This window comes from Hyla sarda, chromosome 6 (assembly GCF_029499605.1).
Source record: "Hyla sarda isolate aHylSar1 chromosome 6, aHylSar1.hap1, whole genome shotgun sequence".
NCBI lineage: Eukaryota > Metazoa > Chordata > Amphibia > Anura > Hylidae > Hyla > Hyla sarda.
This window is the reverse complement of record NC_079194.1, coordinates 27,532,161-27,543,430: the sequence shown is the minus strand read 5'-3', so window position 1 is coordinate 27,543,430 and position 11,270 is coordinate 27,532,161. Positions and strand designations below refer to the sequence as shown.

The following is an 11,270-nucleotide window of genomic DNA, read 5'->3' as shown; positions in this document are numbered from 1 at the left end:
TTTGTGTTGCGGTTTTTTAATGCAGATGTGAAAATCTAAGAGAGAGAGAAGCAGAATACTTCCGATATAATTCTTTACCTTTATGATCCTCTCCTGCATCAAAACTGCACATGTAAATCTTGTAGCTTGTAGGTCCTCGCAGGCGGGACCTCTCTCCCTCTGTTTACTCTGTTTTAAATTCATTGTATTTGATTTGTGTATTTTATACCGCAGCATATGTATAGCACCCTAGAACCAAAGGCTAAGTAAACATAAATAAAAAAGTAAACAAATAAAAAAGAATTAAGTAAATAAATAAATAACTGCACTAAAAAATAAATAAATAAGCAAATAATTGCATTAATATATATATAGAGAGCCCTGCAGCTCTCTATAAGAAGACCAAATTCAGGAAGTGAGGGCGGGACAAGCAGGGCTCTGTGAAGCTCCTGGCTTGTCAATCATCCTGCTGTGTGAGTTGGAGCTTGTCACAGAGCTTCACTGCACAGAGCCCTGCTTGTCCTCAGTGCACAGAGTCCTGCTTTTCCTCAGTTCACAGAGCTCTGCTTGTCCTCAGCGTACAGAGCCCTGCTTGTCTTCAGTGTACAGAGCCCTGCTTGTCCGCACTGCACAGAGCCCTGCTTATCCTAAGTGTACAGAGTCCTGCTTGTCCTCAGTGCACAGAGCCCTGCTTGTCCTCAGTGCACAGAGCCCTGCTTGTCCTCAGTGTACAGAGCCCTGCTTGTCCTCAGTGTACAGAGCCCTCCTTGCCCTCAGTATAGAGAGCCCTGCTTGTCCTCAGTATACAGAGCCCTGCTTGTTATCAGTGTACAGAGCCCTCCTTGTCCCCAGCATACAGAGCCCTGCTTGTCCTCAGTGCACAGAGCCCTGCGTGTCCTCAGTGTACAGAGCCCTGCTTGTCCTCAGTGTACAGAGCCCTCCTTGCCCTCAGTATAGAGAGCCCTGCTTGTCCTCAGTATACAGAGCCCTGCTTGTTATCAGTGTACAGAGCCCTCCTTGTCCTCAGCATACAGAGCCCTGCTTGTCCTCAGTGCACAAAGCCCTGCGTGTCCTCAGTGCACAGAGCCCTGCTTGTCCTCACTGTACAGAGCCCTGCTTGTCCTCAGTGTACAGAGCCCTACTTGTCCTCACTGCAAAGAGCCCTGCTTGTCCTCAGTGCACAGAGCCCTGCATGTCCTCAGTGTACAGGGCCCTGTTTTTCCTCAGTGTACAGAGCCCTGCTTGTCCTCAGTGTACAGAGCCCTACTTGTGCTCAGTGTACAGAGCCCCCGCTTGTTCTCAGTGCACAGAGTCCTGCTTTTCCTCAGTTCACAGAGCCCTGCTTGTCCTCAGTGCACAGAGCCCTGCTTGTCCTCAGTGTACAGGGCCCTGCTTGTCCTCAGTGCACAGAGCCCTGCTTGTCCTCAGTGTACAGGGCCCTGTTTGTCCTCAGTGTACAGAGCCCTGCTTGTCCTCAGTGTACAGAGGCCTACTTGTGCTCAGTGTACAGAGCCCCCGCTTGTTCTCAGTGCACAGAGTCCTGCTTTTGCTCAGTTCACATAGCCCTGCTTGTCCTCAGTGTACAGAGCCCTACTTGTCCTCACTGCACAGAGCCTTGCTTGTCCTCAGTGTACAGAGCCCTGCTTGTCATCAGTGTACAGAGCCCTACTTGTCCTCACTGCACAGAGCCCTGCTTGTCCTCATTGCACAGAGCCCTGCTTGTCCTCCGTGTACAGAGCCCTGCTTTTCCTCAGTGTACAGAGCCCTACTTGTCCTCACTGCACAGAGCCTTCCTTGTCCTCAGTGTACAGAGCCATGCTTGTCCTCAGTGTACAGAGCCCTACTTGTCCTCACTGCACAGAGCCCTGCTTGTCCTCATTGCACAGAGCCCTGCTTGTCCTCAGTGTACAGAGCCCTGCTTGTCCTCAGAGCACAGAGCCCAGCTTGTCCTCAGTGCACAGAGCCCTGCTTGTCCTCATTGCACAGAGCCCTGCTTGTCCTCATTGCACAGAGCCCTGCTTGTCCTCAGGTAACAGAGCCCTGCTTGTCCTCAGTGTACAGAGCTCTGCTTGTCATCACTGCACAGAGCCCTGCTTGTCCTCAGTGCACAGAGCCCTGCTTGTGCTCAGTGTACAGAGCCATGCTTGTCCTCAGTGTACAGAGCCCTGCTTGTCCTCAGTGTACAGGGCCCTGCTTGTCCTCAGTGCACAGAGCCCTGCTTGTCCTCAGTGTACAGAGCCCTGCTTGTGCTCAGTGTACAGAGCCCTACTTGTCCTCAGTGTACAGAGCCCTACTTGTCCTCAGTGTAGAGCCCCTGCTTGTTCTCAGTGCACAGAGTCCTGCTTTTCCTCAGTTCCCAGAACCGTGCTTGTCCTCAGTGTACAGATCCCTGCTTGTCCTCAGTGTACAGAGCCCTGCTTTCCTCACTGCATAGAGCCCTGCTTGTCCTCAGTGTACAGAGCCCTGCTTGTCCTCAGTGTACAGAGCTCTGCTTGTCCTCAGTGTACAGAGCCCTACTTGTCCTCACTGCACAGAGACCTGCTTGTCCTCGTTGCACATAGCCCTGCTTGTCCTCAGTGTAGAGAGTCCTATTTGTCCTCAGTGTAGAGCCCCTGCTTGTTCTCAGTGCACAGAGTCCTGCTTTTCCTCAGTTCACAGAGCCCTGTCTGTCCTCAGTGTACAGATCCCTGCTTGTCCTCAGTGTACAGAGCCCTGCTTTCCTCACTGCATAGAGCCCTGCTTGTCCTCAGTGTACAGAACCCTGCTTGTCCTCAGTGTACAGAGCCCTGCTTGTCCTCAGTGTACAGAGCCCTGTTTGTCCTCAGTGTACAGAGCCCTGCTTGTCCTCAGTGTACAGAGCTCTGCTTGTCCTCAGAGCACAGAGCCTTGTTTGTCCTCAGTATACAGAGTCCTGCTTGTCCTCAGTGTACAGAGCCCTGCCTGTCCTCAGTGTACAGAGCCCTGCTTGTCCTCAGTGTACAGAGCCCTACTTGTCCTCAGAGCATAGAGCCCTGCTTGCCCTATGTGTACAGAACCCTGCTCGTCCTCAGTTTACAGAGCCCTGCTTGTCCTCAGTGTACAGATCCCTACTTTTCCTCAGAACACCGAGCCCTGCTTTTCCTCAGTGTACAGAGCCCTGCTTGTCCTCAGTGTACAGAGCCCTGCTTGTCCTCAGAGCACAGAGCCTTGTTTGTCCTCAGTGTACAGAGCCCTGCTTGTCCTCAGAGCACAGAGCCCTGCTTGTCCTCATTGCACAGAGCCCTGCTTGTCCTCAGTGTACAGAGCCCTGCTTGTCCTCAGTGTACAGAGCCCTGCTTGTCCTCAGTTTACAGAGCCCTTCTTGTCCTCAGAGCATAGAGCCCTGCTTGTCCTATGTGTACAGAACCCTGCTTGTCCTCAGTTTACAGAGCCCTGCTTGTCCTCAGTGTACAGAGCCCTACTTGTCCTCAGAGCACCGAGCCCTGCTTGTCCTCAGTGTACAGAGCCCTGCTTGTCCTCAGTGTACAGAGCCCTGCTTGTCATCAGTGTACAGAGCCCTGCTTGTCCTCAGTGTACAGAGCCCTGCTTGTCCTCAGTGTACAGAGCCCTGCTTGTCCTCAGTGTACAGAGCCCTGCTTGTCCTCAGTGTACAGAGCCCCGCTTGTCCTCAGTGTACAGAGCTCTGCTTGTCCTCAGTGTACAGAGCCCTGCTTGTCCTCAGTGTACAGAGCCCTGCTTGTCCTCAGTGTACAGAGCCCCGCTTGTCCTCAGTGTACAGAGCTCTGCTTGTCCTCAGTGTACAGAGCCCTGCTTGTCCTCAGTGTACAGAGCCCTGCTTGTCCTCAGTGTACATAGCCCTGCTTGTCCTCAGTGTACAGAGCCCTGCTTGTCTACCCACACTTCCTGTATTTGGTATTCTCAAAGACACACAGGCAAAAGCTGCAGGGTCAAGAATATATACATTTTAACTAATGCATTTTACCAATATACATATAATGTTATTTTCTACATTATATAAAAGTTTTTGCTAATGACGGGAACACTTTAATAATACAAATAAAGTGCTAATAATAATAACAATAACAATAATAATAATAATAAAGCAGCTTTATCCTTATAAGCCATTTCTCTATCGACACTTGATTCAGATGACTATTCCCCTCATCCTCCTCGGACTTGGTGAATATTTAGAAACGTTATCCTTTCCATAGAAGAAGAATAAGGAGTAGTGGGTGTAGTTGAGAGGCAGCGCCTGGATGACTGCAGCTTGGCCACTTACTGTACTGTTCATGAAGCTGAGCAGATAAATCCGGCAGATCATGACTGTACAGCCTCCTGCCTATTGTACTGTACAGCATTCCGAATTTATTCTCCAAATGTAGCAGAGCTGAAACCTGACAGTGAACTCTTTGGCGTTTGCACTTTTCTATAATACATGAGTTCAAATAATACAATGCACTTACCAGAAACCAATGACGTCATCGCAACATCAGCTCTGCTACATCTGATGTACTGAACAAAAAATAAATAAACGAAACCTGGTATTCTTGCATATTGCACCCACTTTAACCCCCTAGTCCACACCTGTCTGTCAGTTAATGTGTGAAAAATGTTATCAATTTATGACATCAATAGAGCAAAAATAAGAAATAATGTTGCAATAATGCTTAATAAAAAATACTAAAGAGCACAAATGCTTCTGCAAACACAAGAGACACTGTTATAGTGTTTATTGTATAGTTGTTAGTATAGTCATTAGGATATACAATGTATCTATTAGAGGTATGCACCAAAGCCTGAACCTTAAATCAATTTTCCCCAACCAGTGTGCCTCCAGCTGTTGCATAACTACAACTTCCAGCATGCTGGGAGTTGTAGTTTTACAACAGCTGGAGGCACACTTGTTGGGAAACATTGACCTAGATGTCATTATTTATTTTTATCTTAGGATATATATATATATATATATATATATATATATATATATCCCAGGCAGATTTACATTTATTTACTGCTGGAAGTTTATCCTAAGCATCTACTACTCTTTCAGTCAAACAATATAGCCAGCATTTCCTAACCAGGGTGCCTTCAGCTGTTGCAAAACTACAACTCACAGCATACCCGGACAGGGCATGCTGGGAGTTGTAGTTTTGCAACAGCTGCAGGCACCCTGGTTGGGAAATGCTGTTCTAAACTTACTTAACTGTATGCACAAAAACATTGTGGCTGTCTGGGCATGCTGGGAATTTTAGTTTTGTTACAGCTGGAGGCACCCTGGTTGAGAAAAACTGTTCTAAGCTTACTAGACTGTATGCACATTAACGTTGTGACTGTCCAGGCATGCTGGGAGTTGTAGTTTTGCAACAGCTGGAGGCACTTTGGTTGGGAAATGCTGTTCTAATCTTACCAGACTGCATGCATATATAAACGTCAAGGCTGTCCGGGCATGCTGTAAATTGTAGTTTTGCAACAGCTGGAGACACCCAGGTTGGGAAACACTGTTCTAATCTTATGAGACCACATGCATATAGAGGTTGTGGCTGTCCGGGCATGCTGGGAGTTGCAGTTTTGAAACACTCTTCCAAGCCTGCCTGCATATGAACATCCTGGTAACATCTCACCGTACACGCCCAGTTCTGAATTAAGTTTTTATAATTCACCATAATTCCCCCCCCCCTTCCCTCCCAATCCCAGTAATGCACCGCCGCCGCCACCACCATGAATATTGTATCACCTTATAAATAAATGCATCCGGCGATGGGATGACGTTACGTATATGTATATATATATATATATATATATATATATATATATATATATATATATTCTATTCTATAGAAAGGGGTTAAAATGATTGGGGGGGGGGGTTCAGGGGGAGGTATCACCTGTATATCTGCCATAGATTCGGGTTCTAATAAACAGAGAAAGCTTCCTAACATCGGGAACTGACCACAGAGCTTACAATCAATAATGCAGAGCCTTTGGAGCAGTGTTTCCCAACCAGGGTGCCTCCAGCTGTGGCAAAACTACTACTCCCGGCATGCTGGAAGTTGTAGTTTTGCCACAGCTGGAGGCACCCTGGTTGGGAAACACTGGTCTACATAATAGTACCACGCAATCAACAATGTCATACACTACCTAAATAATAGTACCCGGACAGGCTGACGGGGCATGCTTGGAACTGTAGTTCTGCAACAGCTGGAGGCACCCTGGTTGGGAAACACTGGTCTACATACTAGTACCACGCAATCAACAATGTCATACACTACCTAAATAATAGTACCTGGACAGGCTGTCGGGGCATGCTGGGAACCTTAGTTCTGCAACAGCTGGAGGCACACTGGTTGGGAACTGTAGTTCTGCAACAGCTGGAGGCACACTGGTTGGGAACTGTAGTTCTGCAACAGCTGGAGGCACACTGGTTGGGAAACACTGGTCTACATAATAGTACCAAACAATCAACAATGTCATACACTACCTAAATAATAGTATCCGGACAGGCTGTCAGGGCATGCTGGGAACTGTAGTTCTGCAACAGCTGGAGGCACACTGGTTGGGAACTGTAGTTCTGCAACAGCTGGAGGCACACTGGTTGGGAAACACTGGTCTACATAATAGTACCACGCAATCAACAATGTCATACACTACCTAAATAATAGTACCTGGACAGGCTGTCGGGACATGCTGGGATTTGTAGTTCTGCAACAGCTGGAGGCACCCTGCTTGGGAAACACTGCTGTGGAGGATCATGGGCTGTCTGGGCATGCTGGGAGTTGTAGTTTTGCCACAGCTGGAGGCACCCTGTTTGGGAAACACTGGTCTACATAATAGTACCACGCAATCAACAATGTCATACACTACCTAAATAATAGTACCCGGACAGGCTGTCGGGGCATGCTGGGAACTGTAGTTCTGCAACAGCTGGAGGCACCCTGGTTGGGAAACACTGCTGTGGAGGATCATGGGCTGAGGTCTCTAGGACCGCACAGGAATCCCGCTTGTCGAGCTATAAGCTATAAGGTTTGCAATCTCTTGTTTGCTGGCATTTGGAAATCTTCTCTTCAAACAGCAAGACACCTCTCTCTCCTCCTTTCTCCTTCCTCCTCCTCTTCTTTCGGTGCCAGCAGCAAAAGCAGCACCCCCCCCCCCCCCCCACCCCCCAACTCCTGTCCTGCTCCCCGCCTGCTGCTGTGCACGCTTAGGGTAATCCTCTCCCACCCCACCCAGAGAAAAACCAACCAGAGGTCCCCGGCTCATCTCCTTGAACATGTGTCCCCGCTCCTACACCTCAGAGCTATGTGTTTGGCAGTAACTTGGAGGGACAGACTGGTCACCACAAGGACAGCCAGGTCCCCACCCATCTCGCCAAATGCTAATTGGGAGTGATTGATGCTGCCTCTCAACAAATCTCCATTCTAAATACAATGAGAACAGGGGCTGCTGTGCATTTCAGCACCGTGGACCGACAACATCTCCTCCGCCGCACACCGCACATCTGGAAACCGGCGGCAGTGCGGGCAACATCTGGGGAGCGCAACTCTTGATTTTACTTCCTTGGTCTTTTTATTTTTTTGCTGCTTTTTGTTCCTTTCTTTTTTTTTTTCTTTTTGCAGGATCTAAAAAAAAAAAAAAAGGATGCACATGCACTTTATTTACCACGACAAAGTCAGCAAGCAACGCCTAGGGGGTCCCGGCGTCTTCTAAAAAAAAAGAGATAATAATACTACCTGGTCATGGTCATGGATGATAGAAGGTGATGATCTCCTAAAAGTCGCCTTTTTTTTTGGATACACGTTCCTAAGAATTGGGTTTTGGGGGCGGGAGGGAGAAAAGACGAAGGAAAAAAAAAAGGGGGATCATTCTCTGGATAAAAAAAAAATATATATATATATATATATAATATTGATAAAGAATTCCTCCTGTTCACTAATGAGCACCAATAAAAGGATTATAACTCCGCACGCAGGGACTTCTCTCTAATGAGGACACTGACGCTTCCCTCAGTAAGTACACACTTTTTTTCTCCCCCCCCCCCCTTGAATATCGCTCTCCTCATTTGCATTTCTTTTTTATGTTTTTTTTTTTTTTTTTTATTGCAGAAAATATGTTCCGCAAGCCAGAGATTCAGGTGAACTCCCCCAGGGGTTGCGGAGGGATGTGGAATAGGGTTTATTTATTTATTTTATTTTTGTCTTAATTGTTCCTTATTTTCGTCAAGATGAGGGTGCCAAGTCTTTGAGCAGGTTCCCAGATCTTTGCTGTTCTGTGCAAGCTATATAGCCTTTGGCAGCATGTGTGTGCAGGTGACTGGATGGCACCCACTATGCTCTAACACCAGTGTATTCCCAGCCAGGGTGCCTCCAGCTGTTGCAAAACTACAACTCCCAGCATGCCCGGACAGCCGAAGGCTGTCCGGGCATGCTGGGAGTTGTAGTTTTGCAATAACTGGAGGCACCTTGGTTGGAAAATACTGCCTTATGGAAAGGAGCAGTAGGAGTCCCATAAGGAGAGACAGTAAGGCAGTACTATCTGTGCCTACTGATGCTGGGAGTTGTAGTTTTGCAACAGCTGGAGGCACCTTGGTTGGAAAATACTGCCTTAAGGAAAGGAGCAGTAGGAGTCCCATAAGGAGAGACAGTAAGGCAGTACTATCTGTGCCTACTGATGCTGGGAGTTGTAGTTTTGCAACAGCTGGAGGCACCCTGGTTGGAAAATACTGCCTTATGGAAAAGAGTAGTAGGAGTCCCATAATGAGAGACGGTAAGGCAGTACTATCTGTGCCTTCTGATGCTGGGAATTGTAGTTTTGCAACAGCTGGAGGCACCCTAGTTGGAAAATACTGCCTTATGGAAAAGAGTAGTAGGAGTCCCATAAAGAGAGACAGTAAGGCATTACTATCTGTGCCTACTGATGCTGGGAGTTGTAGTTTTGCAACAGCTGGAGGCAACCTGGTTGGAAAATGCTGCCCTATGGAAAGAAGCAGGAGGAGTCCCATAAGGAGAGACAGTAAGGCAGTACTATCTGTCCCTACTGATGCTGGGAGTTGTAGTTTTGCAACAGCTGGAGGCACCCTGATTGGAAAATACTGCCTTATAGTAAGGAGCAGTCGGAGTCCCATAAGGAGAGACAGTAAGGCAGCACTATCTGTGTCTACTGATGCTGGGAGTTGTAGTTTTGCAACAGCTGGAGGCACCTTGGTTAGAAAATACTGCCCTATGGAAAGAAGCAGTAGGATCCCCATAATGAGAGATAGTAAGGCAGCACTATCTGTGTCTACTGATGCTGGGAGTTGTAGTTTTGCAACAGCTGGAGGATCCCTGGTTGGAAAATACTGCCTTATGGAAAGGAGCAGTAGGAGTCCCATAAGGAGAGACAGTAAGGCAGTTCTATCTGTGCCTACTGATGCTGGAAGTTGTAGTTTTGCAACAGCTGGAGGCATGCCAGTTAGAAAACACTGATGTAGCAGCTGGTGAACCATTGTCTCACTGGTGTTCCTGCATGCTATCCTGCCAGAGGAGTTTAGCTTGACGGGTCCATAGTTCTGGTGTCCAGTACTGAATGTAATGCATTGCAACATGGAGGGACCCTGGTTGAGAAACACTGCCTTAAACACACACACACGCACACAAACACACACCAACACACACACAAATGTGCACACACACACACACACACACAAACACACACACCACACACAAACATCAACCCAGGGATGTGCACAGGTTGACTAGAAAGGGGTCTTGAGCCCCTGCCCTTTATATGTTCCTCCTATAAGTGCCCTGGGCAGTCTGGCATCATTATGTGGGCACTTATATAAATAATTATAAGAAGTTCATTTTATTTTTTTAGTTCAGCCCCTGCCCCCCAAAATGATCTGTGCACGTCTCAGCTGTGTCCTGTATATACACAAAGGTTAATAGTGCAATGGCGGGATGGGATATTAGATGGTGAGCAGCAGCAGAGGTTTGGAGCATGCGAGACCTTTATAATAGATATGGAGCTGGCAGGTCTCAATTTCTTAGTGCAATGCAGTGATATTAGAGTGTGAGCCCTGTTGGCGAAGCTAAAAAAAAATGCAATAGCTATTGAAGTAGAAAAGCTTGCAAATTTTAATGTATCTATCAGTGCATGCGTGCACCTGGGATAGGGGCATTCGATTGTGAACCTTGTGGGCAAAGCTGCAAGCAAGAAAGAAGAACCGGAGCTTGTAAATCTAAATAGTATAGTGCAGTTGTATGTCTGTGTGAGCTCTGGTAACGCCATGGAACATGTGAGCGCTATATAAGGAACGGGGCTTGCAGATTTCAGTTGTTTCAGTGTTTGAGATTGGGACATTAGAGTGTCAGCCTTGTTGACGCAGCTTTGGAATATGCAGGCGATAGAGAAGAAATGGAGATTGCCAAATCTCAATATTTCAGTGCAGTCGTATATGTGATCTCTGGCAACGCTATGGAACATGTGGGCGCTATATATAAGGGATTTGCAGGGGCTTGCAGATTTCAATATTTAGGGTACGTTCACATGGGCAGATTACCTGCAGAATTTCCACAGCATATTTGCTGCGGAAAATCCGCAGCGAATTTTGCTGCCATTGACTTCAATGGGTCGGCAGAAAATCTGCAATAGAGGTAAATTTGCTGATTTTCCTTCTGACCCATTAAAGTCAATGGTAGCAAAATCCACTTTTACGCTGCGGAAGTTCCTCAGGTAATCTGCCCATGTGAACATACCCTTAAGTGCAGTTGCATGTCTGGGATAGGGACATTAGATTGTCAGCCTTGTTGGCGAAGCTTTGGAATATGCAAGCGATAGAGAAGAAATGGGGCTTGCAGATAATCAATATTTCAGTGCAGTTGTATGTCTGTGGGAGCTCTGGCAACGCTATGGAACATGTGGGTGCTATATAAGGGACGGTGCTTGAAGATTTCAATATTTCAGTGCAGCTGCATGTCTGGGATAGGGACATTAGATTGTCAGCCTTGTTGACGAAGCTTTGGAATACACAAGCGATAAAGAAGAAATGTAGCTTGCCAAATCTCAATATTTTAGTGCAGTCATATGTGTGATTTTTGGCTACGCTATGGAACATGTGAGCGCCATATAAAGAACAGTGCTAGCAGATTTCAATATTATAGTGCGGTTGTATGTCTGTGTGAACTCTGGCAACGCTATGGAACATGTGAGCGCTATATCAGGAACGGTGGTTGCAAATTTCAATATTTTAGTGCAGTCGTTTTGTGTGATCTTTGGCAACGCTATGGAACATGTGGGTGCTATGTAAGGAATGGTGCTTACAGATTTCAGTATTTCAG

General features: G+C 47.1%; 1 protein-coding gene across 6 annotated transcripts in view; it reads left to right on the top strand.

The window, feature by feature from the left end:
- Positions 1–7,097: 7,097 nt before the first annotated feature.
- Positions 7,098–11,270, top strand: part of NTNG1 (netrin G1) — a 330,399-nt gene continuing 326,226 nt past the window's right edge. For 2 of the 6 annotated variants that reach the window (XM_056523401.1, XM_056523402.1), the window contains exon 1: positions 7,099–7,961. The gene's annotated coding sequence lies outside the window, so the exon portion shown is untranslated. Of the gene's footprint in view, positions 7,962–11,270 lie in introns of all 6 variants that reach the window. The other 4 variants (XM_056523406.1, XM_056523405.1, XM_056523403.1 and 1 more) reach the window with 3 other exon arrangements.